Here is a 25,273-nt window from a genome sequence, read left to right on the forward strand (position 1 = left end):
TTAACACCCCCCCCATTATTTTAAAGCTGTTTAAAACCTGATTCAAAACTTTCGTGGTGGGGGGGGAAGAAGTGAGAACAGACAGATAAGATACCCATTGTGATTCCAAAAAGTGTACTTAGCTACTACTTCAACTCTATTATACTGCCATAGGCCTACTACCACAGCTCCTCTTTTTGGAGCTGATAAAATGCTTCCAGCTTGAGTTCACTTAAAAGTTTCAAGATTTAACCTTGAAATACATAAAAATCATGGCAGGGAAATTTCAGTAAAGGCACAAAATATGCCAGAATTGTCATCCAACTCATCCCATCACTAATCTCCACAAATATAATCACATTATACATTGCGAAGAGTGGGAAATCATGGAGAAATTCTCTCACACATATTTATATCAGGCAGACTTACCCATTTCCTTCATATCTTTGCAAAATACATATCATACAAGAGCTAACCACAGAAAATATTTAATGAAGTCTAAGACTATCTAGGGTACATGTATTCCTGGAGCAAGTGAGCCAATGCACTCTGATGTTGCTCTCTTGATATTAAAAAAAATACATCCTCTTCTCTTCTGCTTTCAACATCTCAGGCAATATTACACAGACTATCCTGTGCTCTTCAGACTCTGAAAGAGAGGTGTGAAAATGAATAACAAGTGTGCTCTGATAGGAGGCAATGGTCAAATATTTCACAGATTAAGAAAACACAGATTAAGTCTACACAATTAAATTATAGCCATTCCAAAGATGTAGAAAGCATTTGTTTAAATGTAGCTTACAAGACATGATGTGTGAATGGGGAAAACAGAGCAGAGATTTAACATTAATTATTTTGCTATGTCCAAATACACATATGCATGTGTGCGCACAAACAGACACACACACACTGAACAAACATTCTAAATGTTATAGAAAATATATTAAAATATAAGGTACTGCCTAAACGGACATAATATATAGTGAGCTGTAGCTCACGAAAGCTTATGCTCTAATAAATTTGTTAGTCTCTAAGGTGCCACAAGTACTCCTTTTCTTTTTGCGAATACAGACTAACACGGCTGCTACTCTGAAACCTATAATATATAGTACTTCATTACTTGGCAACTTGTGAAATTACAAAAATAACATTCAAATTGCATTGTGTTTCTTTGGTTATGTAAAATGTTTCACTGTAACAAAATGGTAATATGTATATATCCCAGTCTTAAAGTATTAGTATTTTGAGTGTATTGCAGCACATGAATGTCTAGGCTGAGATTGTGAAAACTGTCTACGGATTTGGATGTCCAATCCCTTTTGAATGATAGATACATAGTAGTCTTTCTATTGTTAAGGTAATGATTTCCTTTCCAGTATAAGCCTGATTTTGATTCCCTCTTTAATGTCAAGAAATCTCAACCAATATGGCTTACAGTTTTTATGTGCATTCATCTGTTTCAAGAGAAGTATGATTTATGGGGATGAGGGAAGTTCAGGTAAGATACTCATGACGTATAATAGTCTGAACACTGTTCTAACTCTCTTTGGAAGTTCACTTTTTAACATCTTTTCCAGATATCAAATTCCATATTTGTTTTATTTACCTATCCTCAATAAAGACTTGTATCTGATTAATTTTTGAAAAGTTGGGTTATCTCCTGGATTTTGCACAACATAACATGATGTGGTCATTAGATTATAAACTATTCAAGACAGAAAATTCTTATGTATATTCTTGTAAGATACCTAGGCATATTCACAATCAAAGATTTTGTTACAGAAAAGTTAAGATTTAATATATTTTTATCAATGATATAGAAGAAAACTTAAAATTGTAACTGATAAAGTTGTAGGTGACACAAAAAATGGGGGAGTGGTAAATAATGAAGAGCACAGTAATATAGAGGAGTGGTTCTCAAACTTTAGCAATCCAAGGACCCCCATTTTGATTTTAAAAATTTCATGGACCCCCAAGCACCCTGCTCAACTGCAGGCCCCGCCCCCACCCCATCCCTCCCCCACTCCTCCTCTTCCCCACCTCTTTCCACCCCTCCTCTTCCCTACCTCTTTCCACCCCCTCCCCCGAGCGTGCCCCATCCTTTCTCCTCCCCCTCCCTCCAAGCACCTTCTGCACATTGGGGAACCAAGGGTACTCCAGGGGGTCTGCTGGCCCCACTGATCAACTCCTTCCCTCAACTCCTCTCCCTCCCTCCTAGTGCCTCCCAGAGACACTGGGAAAGAGCGAGAGGAGTTGATCAGCAGGGCCGGAGGACCGAGACATGATTCCAACCCCTCCCACAAATGTGCCTTCTCCTCCCTCTCAGCGCCTACTGCATGCTGCTGAACAGCCATTGCCCTGGGACTGGGAGGGAGAGGGAGGAGTTGATCAGCAGGGCTGGCAGACCCCATGGAGTACCCTTGCAGAACCCCAGGGGTCTGCGGACCCCAGTTTGAGAAATGCTGATAAAGAACAATGTGGATGATTTGGTAAACTGGTTGCAGACAATATGCATTTTAGTATGGCTAAATGTAAATGTACACATATTGGAACAAAGAATATAGGCCATACTTACAGGATGGGAGACTCTATCCTGGGAAGCAGTAACTCTGAAAAAGATTTAGGGGTCATGGTGAATAATCAGCAAAACATGAGCTTCCAGTTGAATGCTGTATCCAAAAGGACTAATGTGATCCTGGGATACATAAACAGGGGAATCTCAAGTAGGAGCAGAGAGCTTATTTTACATTTCTATTTGGCACTGGTGTGACTTGCTGCTGGCATACACTATCCAGTTCTAGTAACCACAATTCAAGAAAGATGTTAAAAAAATGAAGAGTATTCAGAGAAGAGTCATGAGAATGATTAAAGGATTACAAAACATACCTTATAGTAATAGACACAAAGACCTCAATCTATTTAGCTTAACAAAGAGAGGACCAAGGGGTGACTTGGTTACAGTCTATAAGTAATAATGGGTAATAAATATGGCATAATGGACTCTTCAATTTGCAGAGAAAGGTATAACACAATCCAATGGATGGAAGGTGAAGATAGACAAATTCAGATTGGAAATCACTGTACATTTTTACAGTGAGAGAAATTAACCACTGGAACAATTTAGCAAGGATCGTGCTGGATTCTCCATCACTGACAATTTGTAAATCAAGATTGGATGTTTTTTTCTAATGGATCTGCTCTAGGGATTATTTTGGGGGAGTTCTATAGCTTGTTTATACGGGAGGTCAGATTAGATGATCACGTTCCCTTCTGGCCTTGGAATTGATGGTTCTATGACTGTCTGAAAAATGCCATTAATATATTCATATATTAATATATAGTGTGTTCAGTTTTGGTCACCCTCTCTCAAAAAGATATAGCAGCAATAGAAGAGCTTCAATTACTGGTAACAAAAAATGATTAGAGGCATGAAGTCACTCCAGCCAGATGAGAAACGGAAAAGATTGGGACTGTCTAGTTTGAAGAAAAGACCAAAAAAAAAATAGGGGATATAACAGAGTGCCCCTACCTCAATTCAAAACATTCAGATTCAACAGAAAACAAAATGCAATGTTTTGATTTTTTTGGTTTTAAATATTTTTTTCTTTTAAAAGTTCCCTTTAGATTTATTTTTAAAATTTCGAAAAGGTTAACCAGTGTTCAGAATCATAAGAAAATATTTCAGTTTTGTCAAAACAAAATATTTTGTTTCTAATGACAGTAATTTTTTTCAACTTTTTGAAGTTGTCAATGAACTGAAAAATCCTGTATTCTCCCAGCTCTAAGAACAGATCTACAAAAGCTAAATAAGGTGCTACTGTTCACCTTTTCTTATAAGACTAGAACAAGGACATAGTCAATAAAACTGAAAGGAACAAATTTAAAACTAATAATCGAAACACTATTTTCTACACCATGAATAATTAACCTCATTGAAGCTCACTGGCATATGTATCCTTGAGACCAAGTGATATTTTTAAAAAAGGTTGGTCATTTATGATGATGATGATAACATCCACAGTTATATAAGAAAGAATCTAAATTCTCAGGACAAGAACCAAGCATAGGGGTTAGAAAGAAACTTCCCTATGAGTAAGTTGTTCCATAATTGTCCATTACCATTGTCTTGTATTTTCCTGCTAAGCATCTGGTACAGGCCTCTCTCAGACACAAGAAACTGGAATGGGTAAACCTTAAGTCAGCTCTAACATAGTCATGCCAATTTTCTAATATTCAAAATCAATACTACCCTTTAAAAAAAACCCTCAAATACTGCTCATTTTAAAGAAAACTCAGAATGTTAAGAATAGAAATGAACAGCTGAAAAAACTCAGATATTCTCTACTGCCATATAAGCTTGCATTGCTATCTCCCCACTTAGAATTGAAAATCAAGATTATAAAACAGAAAACTAGCTTCTCTCTTCACTATGGAAAAGATACAATCACTCAAATTTTACATAAATTGAGAGAGAGAAAAAGAAATGGATTACAAATGCAGTGCATCAAGCTAGGAACTTCAGAGTGACATTCCCAGCTCTGTCACATTAGGTGAACCTTTAAGAAAATAGTTGGCATTGACTGGTATCACTATCTTTTAATTATATAATTCTTGTGTGCAGTATTTTGTTTTACTTGTTTTTAAACAGCTGGCATTTTTTTTATTTTAAGTATTTGTGCTGATAGGAAAAATATGTAACAGATCTAACAATACCTTATAAAAACTTTATCTTGTTGAAATCGATATTGCATTGAGTAATTTTTGAGAGGATATTCCCTGGGTGTTACATGAGGTGATGACTGGCATAGAATAATCTGGCAACAGCTCATCGATATAAAGTTTATAAGTGTGACAAAGTAGATTGGAAAATTATGGTTTTAGAAGAATGGTTGATTACATACTTTATAAAACATATATGGTTAAATGATTTTAATTAATCAACTACTCATGTCATGTTTCATAGGATTCCAGTTCATAAATTAAATAACAGAATTGAGAATTTTTATTACCAAAATCAAATTAAAAACAATAAATTACAGAAAACAATAAGTATGGTTACATGACAGTGTTAAGGTTTAAAGGGAATGCATTTAACACAAAATATTTTTTTTTAAAAACCTGAAGACATAATATATCAATAAATAATCTAAGTATTTTTTAAATACTATACTAATATGGACATGTGATTTTTATACCATCATTTTATGATGGATCCTAAATTATGGTTTTAGACACTCATGATCTCTGCCGTAAACAGGAACCTATATATTTTGCAATTCTGAGGCCTCTTCCCTTAGAAAGGTGCTCCAGAATCTCAACTTTTGTGTGTGGGTTTTTTTTAAATCAAATTTCTAATCCTTAGGGTTATGGCAATAACTTCAAAAATATGGATCAGTGTAAACTGGAACAGTGTCAGCTTCCTGAATGTAAAGGGATCCTAGTTTTAAGAGGTGTGAACTGATGTATTTATCTCTTATTGGATGTTTGTAGATTCCATTTTCCTGTACTCACAGAATTTGGCAATTTTCCAAGATACCACAAAATTGAGCATTTTTTTGAGGAAATCAGGCATCCAACATTCTGTTTTCTGTCTCCTGGCCTTGCTGGGGACTGCCTGAATAAAGTCAATGTTAAAAAGTTTGTTTAACATCATTAATATTCACAATTTTTGATAGACCCATCAATTGTCCACACAACAGTTTAGAAACATTTTTTTAAAAAGATGTATTTAAAAATGCTATTTTAATAGAATACTTTCTCCAGGCAACAATATTCAAATTATGGCCTGACTCCTGCAGTCAGATCCATCTCGACAGACCCTATGCATCCATACACAGCCCAGTTGAAATAAGTGAGGTTTCTCACAAGTACCCCATATAGATTTGATTGCTGGATTGTGAACTAAATTTGTGAATCATAACTATTACAGACATTTGTACAAATAATGTGAACTCCACTTTTCCCACAGATCACTGGGTAATCCTCATTTTTCAAAGGTGTCTTGAAAGCTGAGAGTGATTTTTTTCATAAATAATTTTTAAAAATCATTCTACTCATATTAACTACTTATAGGCAGTTTTTATGGTAAGAACACAAATATGTTAGGATACTCATAATAAATTGCCTGAGTAACATTTTAAAATGGTCTACACAAAAATGATTAAATGAGGTAAACATTATTCAGAATAATCTCACAGCACCACCATGCCATAAAAGATTAATCTCCTAATCTAATTTGATATTATTGTCAGCTGTGAGGTGCACGATTTCTCCAGTTTTTAGCCTAAATCTGAGACAATCAGCAGATATGAAAAACACAGCATCTAATTTTCAGAAGGCACAAGAATATCTTGATATAATTATGCAGTGAAACACCTTGAGAATGCAAATGAACTTGAACTTCATTGTGTCTCAGCTTCAGCCTTCAGACGGAGGAGTAAGGAGTGAATGTTTTCAGGGCAATGGCGTTATTACTCCTATTGTTTGAAATCCATGCCTTGTCTATTGGGCAGCATGGAATCACTAGTGACATTGTTAGATCCTGTGATATGCTTACATTTTGTTATGTTTCAGGAGCTGCATTCTATGTAGCCCAGGAGTAACAGAGACCCTGAAGTAATCCATCAAACTACTGATACTCTAAAGATTTAGCCAGGTGTGGCTTTGCTGCTTGCACTGTGATCAAAAGAGGAGTGTACTGCAGTCCAATTAAAGCACACAACAATTAACCAGAAGACTTTAGAAATAAAACTTAAAAAATAAATCATCAAATATTAGAAAGAACACTGAGTGCAGCAGCTGCTATTATATACATTATTACTAAACCCTTTAGCAGTGAGAGTTTGTCAAGATGGCAATGAAATATATGCGATTTACAGCTTTAGTAAACATTTAAAGGTTAAAGGAGTGGGACTTTATTTATATCACGGAATATATATGCATCCAAACCATCAAGGAACATCTTTTGTTACATATAGTTTTAATTGTTTAAAATGGTGAATTTTGAGGAAAGAAGATGAAGTATATTTTTAAATCTATTCTGCTGCATTGTTTTTAACACAGTACTTTAAGTAAGGCACATTCCATTATTCTTGCTTTTATAAGGTACTTAAACCACCAGAGCAGAAAGATTTTGTTTGCTGGGTCCCTGGTGGGACAGCCTATTAGTGAAAAATAAATCAGCCCACGTAAGAAGCCACTTTTCATAAGAGTTTCAGAAGTGCTCAAGTCACAAGTATTGCAAAGCTGGCCAGAAGAACAGCTCATGTAAAAGGACTTGCTTTGTCCAGCAGTGTACAACTCCACATTCTCTTTCTTTTTGCTTTCCCCTCTAACCACACAGTAAGTGGGGGATCATCCACATCCAGACTGGAGTAATCACATGCATACTTATGGATGGACAAGTTTAGTGACTCATCCTCTGATTAGCCCTGGTTATATTATTTTGAGTAAAAAAAATAATAGGTGTGGCAAGAAGCAATCCCTTCTCCTCCTCTTGGAACACAATTGGATTGTAAGGGTTTATATTTTCTTTTTTAATCTTGGAGCCATTCTTGGCAGCCCTTCTTCATAATTCTAAACTAACAGTTCCATATCTGGGGGTTTCTATTTATGCCACCTACTGTGTTTCCTCTTTCAGAAAGAAAAGGCCCATACATAGAACTGGCCAAATACTTCAAAACCCATGTCCAAGAGCATCCATTCAGATTTCAAATGGCTGTTCATTTCAACCATTTTCAAACCCTTTAGCATTCACTATTCACGAAAATTTAGATGAAAGGATTTTGTTCATGCTGAAGGTTGGGGAAGGGATGTTCTTTACACAAATATTCACTTTGCATGCTAAAATCTTTATAAAAATATAACAATACTGGTATTCTATACTGAGTCCTAGCAAAGTAAAAGGAGCAGATTCTTCTGGTGTAAATCCAGCATATCTCCAATGCAGCCAATGTAAATACTCCAGACATGCACAAACTAACTGAGTTCCAGATCTGTCACAGAAATTGTGCTCTTGAGAAAGGATCACTGCAAAGCAATTAAGTTAACTTTCTGTGACTTCAGAAGGAGTATTTCCCTACTTGTATTTCTACATGTGCAGCAGGCCTGTGGAATATCAGTGTATCACTAATTTTGGTTTTATTAGACTTTTAAGCACATGTTGTGTGGGACATTCTGTGATACTCCCTCAGGATTACCCAGGGTTCTGGGGCATCATGAGAAAGCTTTGTCTGTGTCTACAGGGGTCAGCTCCGTAACTCTACTGGCAACACAAGCACTCCCATCTAGGGATCACAGGCCCTGCTATTTCTCTACAGGTTAGCAATAAGCACACTTCAACCCCCATGTCCTCTGAGCACCTCGCTAGAAAATCCAGCTGCTGGCCTACCAGACGCTCACAATATTCACAGATTTGCTGCTTCCAAAGAAACTGTACTCGTCAGCTTACTAGCTTCAGCTCATGTCAACACTCTGCTTAACACATAGTACTTAGATACATTCAGAGTGAAATCAAGTAAAATGTATTTAATTGCCAGCACAGATATTCAGACTAAATAGCAAGGAGAAGTATTGGAAACAAATGGTTATATACACAATAAAATCATAACATATTCTAGAACCTAGACTTAATTAAGTAGATACTCTCACGTCTATTAGGGTATTGCTCACTTCAAGTCCTTGCAGTTCTTTACAGCCAGGCTTGGCTGTGATTCGCTTTTCAGAGACAGACATGCTGTCAGCTTGTCACCTATGTGAAGGACCCTGTGTGTTCCTTTGCTTCCTAAGATATACAAGTCCCATCCTTTCTCTTCATTCATAAACAGAGAGAAAAGGAGTACTTGTGGCACCTTAGAGACTAAAAAATTTATTTGAGCATAAGCTTTCATGAGCTACAGTTCACTTCATCGGATGCATTCGATGAAGTGAGCTGTAACTCACGAAAGCTTATGCTCAGATAAATTTGCTAGTCTCTAAGGTGGCACAAGTACTCCTTTTCTTTTTGCGAATACAGATTAACACAGCTGCTAATCTGAAACCATTCATAAACAGGACACCCCTGTCCTTACGGCTGTTTTGTTTCTTTCCATAGATTTTCTCTCTTGTAAATTTCACAGCCTTTTGATTTCAGAGTAGCAGCCGTGTTAGTCTGTATTCGCAAAAAGAAAAGGAGTACTTGTGGCACCTTAGAGACTAACAAATTTATTAGAGCATAAGCTTTCGTGAGCTACAGCTCACTTCATCGGATGCATTTGGTGGAAAAAACAGAGGAGAGATTTATATACACACACACAGAGAACATGAAACAATGGGTTTATCATACACACTGTAAGGAGAGTGATCACTTAAGATAAGCCATCACCAGTAGCGGGGGGGGGGGGAAAGGAGGAAAACCTTCCATGGTGACAAGCAGGTAAGCTAATTCCAGCAGTTAACAAGAATATCAGAGGAACAGTGGGGGGTGGGGTGGGGGGGAGAAATACCATGGGGAAACAGTTTTACTTTGTGTAATGACTCATCCATTCCCAGTCTCTATTCAAGCCTAAGTTAATTGTATCCAGTTTGCAAATTAATTCCAATTCAGCAGTCTCTCGTTGGAGTCTGTTTTTGAAGCTTTTTTGTTGAAGTATAGCCACTCTTAGGTCTGTGATCGAGTGACCAGAGAGATTGAAGTGTTCTCCAACTGGTTTTTGAATGTTATAATTCTTGACGTCTGATTTGTGTCCATTCATTCTTTTACGTAGAGACTGTCCAGTTTGGCCAATGTACATGGCAGAGGGGCATTGCTGGCACATGATGGCATATATCACATTGGTAGATGCGCAGGTGAACGAGCCTCTGATAGTGTGGCTGATGTGATTAGGCCCTATGATGGTATCCCCTGAATAGATATGTGGACAGAGTTGGCAACGGGCTTTGTTGCAAGGATAGGTTCCTGGGTTAGTGGTTCTGTTGTGTGGTGTGTGGTTGCTGGTGAGTATTTGCTTCAGATTGGGGGGCTGTCTGTAAGCAAGGACTGGTCTATCTCCCAAGTTCTGAGAGAGCGATGGCTCGTCCTTCAGGATAGGTTGTAGATCCTTGATGATGCGTTGGAGAGGTTTTAGTTGGGGGCTGAAGGTGATGGCTAGTGGCGTTCTGTTGTTTTCTTTGTTGGGCCTGTCCTGTAGTAGGTGACTTCTGGGTACTCTTCTGGCTCTGTCAATCTGTTTCTTCACTTCAGCAGGTGGGTATTGTAGTTGTAGGAATGCATGATAGAGATCTTGTAGGTGTTTGTCTCTGTCTGAGGGGTTGGAGCAAATGCGGTTATATCGTAGCGCTTGGCTGTAGACAATGGATCGAGTGGTATGATCTGGATGAAAGTTCGAGGCATGTAGGTAGGAATAGCGGTCAGTAGGTTTCCGATATAGGGTGGTGTTTATGTGACCATCGCTTATTAGCACCGTAGTGTCCAGGAAGTGGATTTCTTGTGTGGACTGGTCCAGGCTGAGGTTAATGGTGGGATGGAAATTGTTGAAATCATGGTGGAATTCCTCAAGAGCTTCTTTTCCATGGGTCCAGATGATGAAGATGTCATCAATGTAGCGCAAGTAGAGTAGGGGCATTAGGGGACGAGAGCTGAGGAAGCGTTGTTCTAAGTCAGCCATAAAAATGTTCGCAACAAGAAAAGGAGTACTTGTGGCACCTTAGAGACTAACAAATTTATTAGAGCATAAGCTTTCGTGAGCTACAGCTCACTTCATCGGATGCACCAAATGCATCCGATGAAGTGAGCTGTAGCTCACGAAAGCTTATGCTCTAATAAATTTGTTAGTCTCTAAAGTGCCACAAGTACTCCTTTTCTTTTTGCGAATACAGACTAACACGGCTGCTACTCTGAAACCTGTCATAAAAATGTTGGCATACTGTGGGGCCATGCGGGTACCCATCGCAGTGCCGCTGATTTGAAGGTATACATTGTCACCAAATGTGAAATAGTTATGGTTCAGGACAAAGTCACAAAGTTCTGCCACCAGGTTAGCCGTGACAGTATTGGGGATACTGTTCCTGACGGCTTGTAGTCCATCTTTGTGTGGAATGTTGGTGTAGAGGGCTTCTACATCCATAGTGGCTAGGATGGTGTTTTTAGGAAGATCACCAATGGACTGTAGTTTCCTCAGGAAATCGGTGGTGTCTCGAAGATAGCTGGGAGTGCTGGTAACGAAGGGCCTTTTGACTGGCACCTATCTCAATATGCAAGTAGGCCTCCACTGTGAGGCATACAATACACATATGACTATACCAGGAGATAAGTATCTGTTACCTCCTACTAGAACGGAACATTTCTGAGGCATGTCACCTGCCGGTGCCGAACCTTAACTCCAAGACTTTAACATAATTTTCATTATAGATGCATAACTCTTTAAATATTATCTGTGCATACATTTTGCAATGATTATGAGGACAAGTGGGCTATTGACTCTTAGTAGAGATCTTAAATGCCAGCCTTTGGCAAACTATTATGCATATATCTGACTATGGAGATTCCTATAAAACCCTATACACCCTCTGCTTTCTGCCAGTTGGCATTAAGAGGTTATTGGGTCACACTGATTATGATGAACCATGTAAAATGTAAACATATGTAAAATGAGAGAAATGTGATTTATTCTGGAGATATAAAGTTTCAAATTTTATAGATCTCAATGCAAATGATGAAAGGATCAGTTTTATTCCTAGTATAGATCATATTTTTTTCCAATGTACAGCGTTCATCCTTAAATCAATTGCTAAAATGCTCAAAAATATAATTATGTTGTTCAGAGTGTTAAGCAATTATTACCAGTTTTAATGCTTTGCAACCGTATCATGCCTCAGGCAAATACTCTCTATGTTCATGAATATTGGAAAGAGCCAGTCATAAAACTGTAATCTGAACATAAACATCTTTCAAGCTGCCTGTAGTCATGGGGTTTTACTAGCAGTCACACATATTTTAATCTGTGTACTGCTGTGTTTATTTGCCTCCCTCCAACTTTTTGTCTATCTACATGGTATTTCTACCTGCTGTCCGTCTACCAACCCATTACTTCCTAATTAATAAAGGTTACTGTTGAGGACAGAGAAATGACGAGGATGCCCACTGTTCAATGTCATTCATTCTCAGTGAAATAACTACAGAGTAGATTGTTTCATGCTCTTGCCAATGACCCTTAAAGGGTCCAGAGCACAAAAAACCTCTATCTTTGTTACTCTGTGCAAGAGTCATGGACAGTTGCAGCTCTTGTGCTTTTCTGAGTGCCAAACACAACTTTAATACTATCTTCAGCATTAAGCAAAGGACTAGCAGAGAGGGCAGGAAAAAAGGATCTCTATCACTGGAGCAGGCATAAAATTTTGGCCTTTCAAGATAATACATGGCAAAGAAACATCCTAGGTGCATGTGTCCTACACAGGGAAAAAGAAGGCCTTTTACCCAGAGAAAGTCTCCACATGAGTGCTGAGCAAAATAAAGGAGATAGCGGGAGGCTAGTCAGGTGGCATGGCCATGAACACTGTGATAACTGTTCCAGCCAGTTTCTGAGACTTCCAGGCCACCAGAAACACAGGAGTAATTGCTGGACTCAACATACCGCAATCCTTTGAACATGTCTCTGCATCTCTCACCCACAGCTTAGAAAACTCTCAGGGAGTGGGGGGGGGAGGGAGAACAAGGACTCCCTAGACATCTTTGTCCTGAGTGTGTAAGTGGAGTAATAGTCGTCGTCTTTAAAGTTAAGGCCATTGCTGCGGTTGACAATCTAGGAGGGGAAGATTTTGACGATCAGATGGTGGAATTCTTGGTACAAGAATTTTAAAAAGGAGCATCAGATGGATTTGACACAAGCCAAGAAGCAGAGTAGTAGTGTGGCAAGGGAGGGGTGGGAGTCTCCATGACTATCAAGTTGGTTTGTGGGCCCCGTCCTAGAGAGGATTCAGTGTTTTCACAGACAGTACCTCGCGGAGATGCTGGCCCAAATTCTGATAACCACCCACCCATACCTAGCCCCTAAGCCTATTTTTAAAAGGTTTTTCTGCCCCCCCCTTCTTTCTTCTTGTATGACTCATAGCCATAGTCACTCAGGCCTGATCTACACTAGGAAATTCAGTTGGTATAACTATGTCGCTCAGGGAAGTGAAAAATCCACACTCCTGAATGACACAGTGAAACCTCTCTAACCTCCGGTGTAAAAAGCACTGCCTCTCGGGGAGATGGAGAATCCCTCCTGTTGGCACACAGAGTGAAGCACTGTGTCGCTGCAATGTTTTAAGTGTAGACAAGCCCTCAGAGTGAGGGAAACTTCCTCTTTTCTTAGTTTTCCAAGAATGACGTTTTCTTTTCTGTTTCCCTGTCTGTACATTAACTGTAATGGCTCGCCATTGTCTCTTCCTAACTGGAAAATAGATGAGTGCTTGAATGTAGTTTTGCATACACAACTAGTTTGGGAGCAGCCCCCTCCCTGGTGTGAGCTGTACTTTAAATAGTAGAACAAGTCAGGAGAATAGTATTCTATATACATAAATTCATTACCACCATCTGTATACATATCTTATAATGACCATTGAGTTCAGAACATTACAAGCTATCATAAAAGAGACATACTTGACATATTTTATACACAGTAACATTGATTACAACTAATTGATTCAATTGTTTATTCTTTGGGGTTCATACCCCTTGATCTCCCCTTGGGGTATTTGGACCCTGATTGTCACCACCATCCCCCAACCCCCTTGTGAATTTGATGCTGGAATTTTCCTGTATTTTCAGAATTATTCACCACTGACAAGAACGCTATATAAAGCCTGAAGGGAGTCTGTGAAATTGAATCCTTCCTTCAATGCCAGCAGTGGGCTAAATTGTATACATGAAGGAAAAGACATCTGGATGACCAACACCAGGAATCACTTTGAAAGACTGTCTTTAAACATTCTTAATTGCCTGCAGAGGGCATTGCCGGCTGCAAACATACATAACATTGAGATTCATAGTATACTTCTCTGTGGAAGCTGCACATTCATTCAAGGTCTAAAATCTTTTACAAGATGCCTTCAATAAACATCTGGTAAATAAATTGGTGAACTAAAAACATGTAGGTTTCAGAGTAGCAGCCATGTTAGTCTGTATTCACAAAAAAAAAGGAGTACTTGTGGCACCTTAGAGACTAACAAATTTATCTGAGCATAAACTTTCGTGAGCTACAGCTCACTTCATCGGATAGTGTCATATCAATCAGTAATACTCCGGCCATGGATAGAAATGAATTCTACTCTCTTAAAATGTTGAAAAATGGCCTCACTCCTCCATGCACCAGAAGAGCCCAATGTATGACTGTAAGAAAAATCATAGAACCTCTCTGTTCCTAAGCCCTGGTCTACCCTACAGGGTTAGGTCGAATTTAGCCACGTTAGGTCGATTTTAAAATGGACATGTCCACACAACCAACCCCGTTCCATTGACTTAAAGGGCTCTTAAAATTGACTTCAGTACTCCTCCCCGGCAAGGGGACTATCTCTAAAATTGACCTTGCTGGGTCGAATTTGGGGTAGTGCAGACACAAATAAACAGTATTGGACTCTGGGACCTATCCCAGAGTGCTCCAATGTGACCACTCTGGATAGCACTTTGAACTCCAATGCACTAGCCAGGTACAGAGGAAAAGCCCTGGGAACTTTTGAATTTCATTTCCTGTTTGGTCAGCATGGCGAGCTCAGCAGCACAGGTGACCATGCAGTCCCAGAATTGTAAACGAGCTCCAGCATGGACTGAAAGAGAGACACTGGATCTGACTGCCATATGAGGAGAAGAATCTGTTCAGGCCGAACTCCGATCAAAAAGAGGAAATGCAAATATATTTGCCAAAATCTCATAGGGCATGTTGGAGAGAGGCTACAACAGGGACACAGCAGTGCTGCGTGAAAGTTAAGGAGCTCAGGCAAGCCTACCAAAAGACAAAGGTGGCAAATGAGAACTCCGGGTCAGACCCCCATACATGCTGCTTCTATCATCAGCTGTATGGCATTCTGTGGCAGACCTACCACTACCCCACCACTGTTCGTGGACACCTGAAAGGGGGGAGTCTCACGCAACAGGGAGGAGGATTTTGTGGATGAGGAGGAGGAGGTGGAGAATGAGCATCAGGCAAGTGGTGAATCCGTTTTCCCCAGCAGCCAGGACCTTTTCGTCACCTTTGACACAATACCCTCCCATGGCAGGATCCCCGACCCTAAAGCTGGAGAAGGCAGCTCTGGTGAGTGCACATTTGTAACTACAGTACAGGGTTTAAAAGCAATAGTGTTTAATGTTTGATTTACCCCGTTCATGCTGGGCTGTTTGCACTTGGCTAAAAGGGATCATACCAGAGAATAGCCACGCGGCTGGGGAGGGGAGGTGTGTGCTGCACATCCACCCAAAAAAACAGCCCCTCCTTTTAAATACGAAACCCAACCCATTGCTTGCTATGGGAAAGGATGGAGCTACAGTTTGAAACCATTCCCACAAGTTATGAGTAAGAAGCCAACCCCACATACCCTGTACCTTACCATAGCTGCCTGGAAACCAAATTCTGTTGCCCAGCCATATGTGATGTGTCACCATATCTGCAGGTGCTCAATATAAAAGGCAAAATGTTACCTTGTACCTAAAGAACATGTGCTGTCCGCTGTAAATTGCTTGATTCACTGTGAAAGAGTATCCCTTTTGTTCTCAGAAATGTATCGTCTTAAATTGTACTCTCCCTTTGTATCTCCCACACCAGGTGCAAATATTTCTACGCTCCCTTTATCATCTCTGTCCCTGACATTATCGCAGATTAGAAGGTGAAAAAAAACCCCGCACTCGCAATTACATGTTTTGTGAGCTCATGCAGTTCTCCCGCTATGATAGGGCACAGCTTAATGCATGGAGGAATTCAGTGTTAGAGGCCAGGAAAGCATTAAGTGAGCACGAAGAGCAGAGGCAGGAGTGTGAAGAGTGGAGGCAGGAGGTGATGCTGAGACTAATGGGGGAGCAAACGGACATGATGAAGCATCTGGTGGAGCTGCAGGAAAGCCAACAGGAGCATAGACTCCCTCTGCATCCATTGTATAACCACCTGACCTCCTCCCCAAGTTCCGTATCCTCCTCACCCAGATGTCTAAGAATGTTGGGGGGGGGGGCAGGGAGGAGATTCCAGGCACCTAGCCACTGAACTCCAGAGGATGGCCCAGGCAACAGAAGGTAGTCATTCAAACAGTTTGATTTGTAGTGTGGCTACAAAAAGCAATGTGGCCTTATCCTTCCCTCCTCCACCACCCCACCCTACCCAGTCAGTTATCTCACTTTTTTTTAATTAATAAAAAAAGAATGCATGGTTTTAAAACAATAGTTACTTTATTTCAAAGGGGAACGGGAGGGAGGGTGGTTTGGTTACAGGGAATTAAAATCAACCAAGGGAGGTGGGTTTGTATCAAGGAGAAACACACACAATGGTCACACCGTAGCCAGTCATGAAACTGGTTTTCAAAGCCACTCTGATGCACAGCATGCCTAGCTGTGCTCTTCTAATCACCCTGGTGTCTGGCTGCTCAAAATCGGATGCCAGGCGATTTGCCTCAACCTCCCACTCTGCCACAAACATCTCCCCCTTACTCTCACAGATATTATGGAGCACACAGCAAGCAGCAATAACAATGGGAGTGTTGGTTGCGCTGAGGTCTGACATAGTCAGCAAACAGCGCCAGCGAGCATTTAAACATCCAAAGGCACATTCTACCACCATTCTGCACTTGCTCAGCCTATAGTTGAACTGCTCCTTACTACTATCCAGGCTGCTTGTGTAAGGCTTCATGAACCAGGGGAGCAAGGTGTAGGCTGGGTCCCCAAGGATAACTGTAGGCATTTCAACATCTCCAGCGGTAATTTTGCTGTAAGTAAGTCCCTTCTTGCAGCTTCTCAAACAGCCCAGAGTTCCTAAATATACAAGCATCATGCACCTTTCCCGGCCATCCCGTCTTGATGTCGGTGAAACATCCCTTGTGATCCACCAGTGCATTGAGAAGCTCCCCTTGCGGTTTATGTAATGGTTGACAAGGTGATCCGGTGCCAAGATGGGGATATGCATTCCATCTATCGCCTCACCACAGTTAGGGAATCCCATTGCAGCAAAGTCATCCACTATGATCTGCACATTTCGAAGAGTCACTACCCTTGATAACAGAATGTCATTGATTGCATTGGTAACTTGGATTACAGCAGCCCCCACAGTAGACTTGCTCACTCCAAATTGATTCCTGACTGTCAGGCATTGCAAGCTTCCACAGGGCTATCACCACTCGCTTCTCAACTGTCAGGGCAGCTCTCATCTTGGTATTCCTGTGCTTCAAGGTGGGGGAAAGCAACTCACAGAGTTCCAGGAAAGTGGCCTTACACATGCGAAAGTTTCACAGCCAGTGTGAATCATCCCATACCTGCAACACTATGCGGTCCCACCAGTCTGTGCTTGTTTTCCTGGCCCAGAATCGGCATTCCACTGTATCAACCAGCCCCATTGCCGCCATGACGTCCTAATTGCCACAACCTTTGCTTTCAGGAACATCTGTGTCCATGTCCTCATCAAAATCCAACTCGTGCTGGCATCTCTTAGCCCAGTTCTGCATATATTCCAGGATAATGTGCAAGGTGTTTATAATGCTCACAACAGCAGCAGTGACGGTAAGCTGAGCAGGCTCCATGCTTGCCGTGGTATGGAGTCTGCAGGAGAGCAGAGTTGCAGCGGAAGCGGTGGATGACGGTAGTTAGGAGACCTACTGCACCATCTGCTGACAGCAGCACCCAGGACACAACAGCCGCAGTGATGGTGAGCTAAGTTGAGTGGGCTCAATGCTTGCTGTGGTATTGTGTCTGCATGGAAAAAAGGCGTGAAATGATTGTCTGCCATTGCTTTCACAGAGGGAGGGGCATCTGACGACATGTACCATAAACCACCTGCAACAATGTTTTTGCCCCATCAGGAATTGAGAGCTTAACCCAGAATTCCAATGGGCAGTGGAGACTGTGGGAACTGTGGGATAGCTATCCACACTGCACTGCTCCGTAAGTCAATGCTAGTCATTGTAGTGAGGAAGCACTCTGCCGAATTAATGCACTTAGTGTGGACATACGCAATTGACTGTATAAAATCTATTTCTAAAAATCGACTTCTAAAAAATCGACCTAATTCTGTAGCATACACATACGAGACATATGTTTACCTACCTGTAAAATGGAAACAATATGATACCTCTATACAAAGCAGGAAGTATTAAAAGATGGTTAATTAATATTGGAAAAGTGATTGGTGAGCCTCACTTGAAAGGCTATATATCAACCAAAAAGTAGTTCTGACATGATATCTGTCATTTTTCACTTAGCATCAGCAGTACCAACTTCAGTAACCATTTAAACTTGAAGAAACAGATAAACTCATTCTCAGATTTTTTGTATTTAAACATAGTCAGATGAGAAAAGGACAATAAAGTGTTGAAATACAGCAGCAGTGAAGTCATAGAACAAGTAAAATCTTATGTGTACCTAGGAAGTTAGATCAGTGCTGACAATTCCATCAAGGATGAGATTAACAAGGGATGTGCTTTAGCTACAAATGCTGCACAGAAGTTGATGAAATTATGGACTGATAAAAGTGTTATGTTTGGCACCAAAGTGAAAATGTATCAGACTAGTATATTAATAGTATTCCTCCATGGTCCGGAAGCAGCTGCATTAAATGAAACAGACATCAGAGGGCTGGAGGCAGTGCAGAAGAGTTATTTGGAAGGTGGAAGGTGTAAACTGGTATGATTTTAAGATAAATTAAGATGTTCAAAGGAGAGTGGGATGTGAAATCAGGGAACGTGATTGTCTGCAATTGAACAGATTCTGACAGTGGGGTCACTGTGAAGACAAACATGATAGCATGCCAAAGAAAATAATGCAAATACGAAGTCAAAACAGACCTAGAGGTTGATCACAGACTAAATGGTGGGACATGGTAGGTAGGCACATTGGCCAGGGTAGACTTATAGGAGGAACAAGTCATGGACAGTAATGAATGGTGACACTGTACTGCTCCCCATGTCTGTAAGGATTCTTTGAGATGCCATGAGGAAGAAAAAGTACAAGACGGCATATGTATGCTTTTTAAACTGACTTAGCTCCTGTATTATTATTTATGATTTGCATTATCATTGTGCCTAGGAGCCCTAGTTATGGATCAGACCTGCATTGTGTTAGGCTCTGTACAAATAGAATAAAAGAAGTCAGCCCCTTCCCTAAAGTGCTTACAGCTTAAGTAAAATGCTTAAAATCTAAGGAGGGTATAATAATTTATCACTAAAGGAATATTTTAGCAAAAAATCTATTTGTAAATGTCACAAGCCCATAGAGTTCTTTCAGGGCTTCAGTTTCCCATGCAGCTCTGAAAACAGACTTCTTTTGACTAAATCAGGCCAACAGTTACCATGGAAGAATGAATGGTTCAATATAATTCAGCAGTCTTGGCAGATAACTGCTTCACTCAAGTGTAAATATATACACAAATAACTAAGTATGATATTTTAGAGGCGGACAGAAGGGCGAGGAAAGAGGAGTCTCTCTCAATCTACATTTAGATCTTATCCCTCTCACAGGGAAAACAGAATTGCCTCTTCCACTGCATTTTAACAACCCGTCCCCCACAAACACACACACCTGACCCTGCCCCAAACCTTGGACCAGGAAACCCTCTGTGGGTCTGGAGTTCTGGTCTTAAGTTGGGGTGGAGGAGCATTGCTGCCCTCCCCCACCTTCCAGAGTCCTAGGTGGACTACCATACAAAATTATTATTTTATTGGAAAATAACAGCCTCAAACTGCTTAACCTTTTCTCTCCTCTATGTAATGGACACTCCCTTTATGGAGGAACCAGCAAAACAACTAGTGAAGAAGTCCTGGTGCTGCAGCTAGATGGAACCCTGCTGATAGTGAAATGGGGAGATCCACCAGAAACTCTGGTGCTGGCACAGAGCCTCCATGCAGAAGACTCTGTTCTCCCAGAGATACACAGGCAAAACCCCATAATTCTTACGGACAGTAAATTGAGGGTGATGTCAAACTCTGCCTCTTGCATTCCCCCAGTAGAAACATTACAAGGAAATTCTAGCAGAAGAGCCTCATGGAAATTTCCTCTCCTTATGTTCCCTCCCCAAGGTTTCTCTCTGCAACAACCAATCCAAATTCCATCTCATCCTGTGTTTAAAGAAGGTGAATAATTTCACTTAGTTTCAGTATGGAATATATTAATGCTTTGGTGTAAACAAAATCACTTTATAAAGCAAGTATCTGAACTCTGTCAACTGTGTGAATTTCAGATGAACAATGAACATCATTACATTAGCCACAGTATCTCTACATATTACTCAAGGACTGTCTTTCTTCCACCTCCCCTGGAATGAGTTTATTTGAATGTGGGGAGCAACTATGCCAAAGAAATTCACCTTTGTTAAATTCAAGGATCAGACACAGCACAAAACACTCACTGAGAGTTATGGGATCTTCAATGATTTGTAATAAATATATAGATAGTTTATATTCCACACATGAAAACCCTCATTGAACTTGGACAAGCTCAGTAGTTTCATCTGACCAGTGAAATGTGACATATTGACACTTAATATTTCGATTCAGCACCTCAGAAAAATGTTAGCTGATCTTGGTATGCCACTTATGCCATTTATGAAACTATTTATTTCTTAAAAGAATATATAGATTCATTTTATATAATGCTTTTTATACTCCCCAGCACTACAAAGTGCCTTATGAATGAAAAACTGATAATTCAGTGAATGTGCACAAATGCCTCAGCTATTATATTTGTAGCCTTGGCTATCTGAACTTTCTTCGGGTGAACTAGATCAGAAAAAATAACCAGTCTGTTTTTCCCCCCCTGTACATGAAAAACAATCTGTTAAACTGAATCTGAAACCAGATTAAAGGAAACAGCACAACAGGAAAGAACAAAAGTAAAGTTTCCAATGAGGTTGCAAAGGGAGTTTCTGCGCTGTGACATGTTATATCAACTCTGACTCACAGAATGCCAGCGGCCTCTCAGAAAGGAGATTCATAGAAATGTAGCAGTAAAGTAATAACAACCAGCAGCTACATTTAGCATGCTGGTATCTGAACTTCTGGTCATTGTATATGCACAATTTTTTTGGAGATTTATTTTTTTTCCATCAAAGGTTCCTTCCTTATTTCCCCTTCTCTTCTCTCTCTCTCTCTCTTTTTTTTTTAAACCTTCACCCTTCCCATTTCCCACATCACATCTTACCTTGTTTCTTGCAGAAGCCAGGAGTTCTGTTGTCCTTTCCAATCTGGTATCCTCTTTCTGAGGCAACCAAATTCCTTTCCCCAAATCAGTCTTCAGGAGACAGCCAGTTGGCCAATTGATTCTTCCTCCTTTTGACTGTGGCCAGCTGTCCTGCTCCTCCATCCTTATCTGGGGGCTGGCTAGTAGGGCCACTTTTGCCAAAATTCCCAGTGCAGATGGAGTTAAAAAAGCCTTGCTGGGACCTGCTGCTGTTCCTGCTTAATATGCCCTATGGCTGAAAAACCACAAAGTGCAATAGGCTATTTGGCAATATTTCATCTTGTGGTATTTTAGTCTCAGCTTACTTTGAGGCCCAAATTTTCAGTGGATTTCCAACTGGTGTGCACACCAAATTTGCATATGCAAGTGCATCAACTATATGCAAAATCTGTACTTGGGAGTGAATACTGAAAATAATAAAAATATATTAATCACATTTAATCGTAGCTTCATGTTCAGAGCATCTCCATTGCTAGACTTTTACAAAATGAGAGACAGACATGGTTTTTTAAAAAATGATTATTGAAACAATGTACTTCAAATGTCAGGTGGAGGGGGAGGATGTGTGTCAGATGGAGAAGCTGGCAAATCTCTCTGCAAAAGGACATGTATTCCATCTGTTTCATCTGTGCTGGGAGGACATGGTGTTCTGATGCTTTCAAAGCTGCTTCTTGGCTGGACAGCATAGGACTGTCTTTTCAGGCTGCATGTCACATACCTCATCCCTGTGCCAGATTACAATAACAATTGTTATTTATATGTGTAAATGCTCAGCACTCTCTTCTCAAGCAAATGGCATTCTGTACAGGTGAATTAGAAACTTGACTAGAAAAAAAATCCTCATTTTCCCTTCTTTGCTTTAAGATATATAGATTTTAATTCTTTGGTTATTGTATACTCTTTAAAAATAGGTGTGTGTGTGAATGTGCTTTACATAAAAAGGTCATGTTTATTATGTTAATGCTTTCAAACTATTAAGACTGGATCCTGCCATCTTGCATCCTATGTGCTCATTGAATTTATTGGGAGTTTTGAGTATGTAAAGAAATGAAGGCTTTGGATACTAAAGGATAAACATAAAGAGTTTTATGTTTTAAGACTCAAGCCTCAAAATTTAGATCTGAACTCTGGTTTTGAATACCTGATTTTTAATGTTTGTAAAATTCAGATTTGGCTCTGAGTTTAGATTTCAAAGATCTCAAGAATTTGAAGGTGCTCATAGAAAGAGTTTTGACTCTGATCCATTGTAACAGGACACGCTAGTTCTTTTGAATAGATTCCAGATCAAGATCTCACTTGTGCTTCGGTGTAGGCCACACGAATCCTGGGAAAACCCAGAAGGACCATGTGATTATAGGCTACAGCAAGGAGTACTATAAAATGGGGTGAGGATATTGTTATATTTGGACCCAACAGAGACAGACAGAGATACAAAGGGAGCTGGTAGAAACACAGGTGCCTGTGTACAGTGCTAGCTTTATTGTTCAGGCTGCAAAACTGAAAGTAATATGAAAGTGAGGCTTTGCACAGGGGAGGGAGGAGTGCTCAAACACTTAAAGGGACAGTACATCACATTTCTCCACCCTACTTTAGAAAACTTCCAAAATATATAAACATATTATCATATGGCTTCCATGAAACACTTTATAACAAAACAAAGTTGCATGTGGACTACTGCAGACTCTCAACTTGCAAGGATTTTTCTGCTCTGAAATAGCAACTCACTAGCTAAACAACTTTTTAAGTTCAGGCCCACAATTCTTTTTTGCAGACTTGGGATAATGTGGTTATGAGACAGTGTACTGAACAACGGGGATAAGGAATCAACTGGACCTGGTAGCAAAGTTTCTTCCACCAAACAATCAAAATTAGGAGTTGTATCAGAAGGAGGTTTGATCAGAGGAAAATAAAGTCCTACTAGAACATCTCTGATCTGCAGTATTTGATGGCTACAACTGGTCCACATCTGGTTTCCATAAAAATACCATTGGATAGTTTTACCACAAATAAAACAGGTCACATGCATGTTACAAGTTCATTTAACTTCACAACCATAGTTGCGAGTTCAAGCATTCTACTTGAAAAGAATGATAAAGTCTCACATTGATCAGTTGCATTACTTGGGATTTGGCTACATGTGAGTTAGCATGAGGACACAGCAGGTTCCGAAAGATACACAACGATTGCTTCAAGAAAAGAATTGTAGGTGACTCCTGGGTAGTAAAGCATATTGTCTGTTCTGTAAAAGGAAAGACTTCTTATAATATCAGCTGATGACTCAAAAAGACTTGTTAGCTCTTAAGGCATGCTTAAGAATTTGTACAAAACATTCCTTTAGTCTGTTTGTAGCAGGATGGTATGGAGCCATATGTATGTGCTGAATTCCATTTGAAGCTAGGAACCTTTGAAATTCATCACAACAGAATTGAGGTCCATTGTCACTCACCAACTGCAACAGTAAACCACACTGGCTAGGCAAGGTGCGAAGATGTCCAATGGTTTCGGTAGCTATAGTAGAAGTCATTGTGAAAACTTCGGACCATTCTGAATAGGCATCAACTATGACCAAAAACATATAACCATCTCAAGATCCAGCAAAGTCCATGTGAATGTGTGTCCAAGAAGTCTGAGGTCATGACCAAGGGTGTAGACAAGCTGGGCCAGGATCACACTAATTTGCTGACACGTACTCAGCATGTCACCTTCCTCTCAATATCTTTGTCGATCTCCAACCACAAGACGTGACTCCGGGTTATGGCCAAAATGACCTTCATTAAGAGATTCCAAAACCTGAAATTGAAGTGATTTTGGAACGATTAGTCATATTCCCAATAAGACGCAACTGTGATTCATAGATAATTCACATATATGTGACATGAATTGTGTAAACTGGGGATTTTTATGATCCAACACTATGCTCTGTAGAACCATTCTTTTCACAAGAGAAAGCATATTTTCCTTAGTGGTATCTCTGTTAATGTCTGTGCTTATGAGGGGTAACCTATCCATCAAATTGACATAAACCACTTCAACATTTCTTCAGGTTGACAGCAGGTTGGGCATGACAGCCTGTCAGCATTGCCATGTTCAGTCCCCTTACAGAATTGAATAGTATAGCAATGAGTTGAAAATAGCAAAACCCATCACTACATATCATTGCAGCTAATGATGGAATTCCATGTTTTGGTCCAAAAACTGAAAGTAATGGGAGATGATCCATCAGCAAGATAAAATGTCTACCATACAGATAGGTAAGAAACTTCCAAATTCCAAAGATTATGCTAAGAGCGTCTCAGTCTATTTGGGCATAGTTCTTCTCATGTGCAGTCAATGTTCATGAAGTGAAGGAATTGGTTTTTCCATGCTATCAGGAAAATGTGGGAAAGAACTACATCCACTCCATATGGTGAAGCATCACAAGTCAATTACAATGGTAGTGAAGCATTGAAGCACATAAGAACTTAGGCAGATGTCACCATTTCTTTGTTTCCTTAAATGCACACTCACACTCTCAGATTTCTCCAGTGGTATGCTGACTCCACTCCATGACTGATGACGAGAGGGGAAATGGCTCAAAGCCCCTTTTCCTCTCTGACCCTTTCTAGGTGACTTGTTCTCTAGAGGGAGCAAGGACTAGGCTATCCATGCTCACAGACTCTGCTAATGTGATCTACCATAGCATACATTGTGTAAGTAGTGGGGGGAGAAGTTGCTTTCATGGCTCCATCCTGTGCACTGCCCAAGGCAAATCTAGCTCACAGCTGATATACCCTGGTTAAGACTAAGCTTGTCTACTACAGGAAATGTAGGAAACACACAGATTGAAAGAGTAGTGGCCTTCTTTTGGTTTAGCATATATTGCTTCCAAAGCAAACTAAGCTAAACTGAAAAAGGCCACTATTATTCTGAATTAAAGTG

General features: G+C 40.1%; 1 long non-coding RNA gene across 1 annotated transcript; it reads right to left on the reverse strand.

Moving 5' to 3' along the window:
- Positions 1 to 489: 489 nt before the first annotated feature.
- LOC122458800 lies at positions 490 to 21,895 on the reverse strand. Its single transcript, XR_006279075.1, has 3 exons — positions 21,317 to 21,895; positions 2,555 to 2,588; positions 490 to 628 (listed from the first exon to the last, which is right to left on the reverse strand). It is a non-coding gene; the product is annotated as an uncharacterized LOC122458800 (long non-coding RNA).
- Between the last annotated feature and the right edge of the window lie 3,378 nt (positions 21,896 to 25,273).

Source organism: Dermochelys coriacea, chromosome 2, assembly GCF_009764565.3.
Source record: "Dermochelys coriacea isolate rDerCor1 chromosome 2, rDerCor1.pri.v4, whole genome shotgun sequence".
NCBI lineage: Eukaryota > Metazoa > Chordata > Testudines > Dermochelyidae > Dermochelys > Dermochelys coriacea.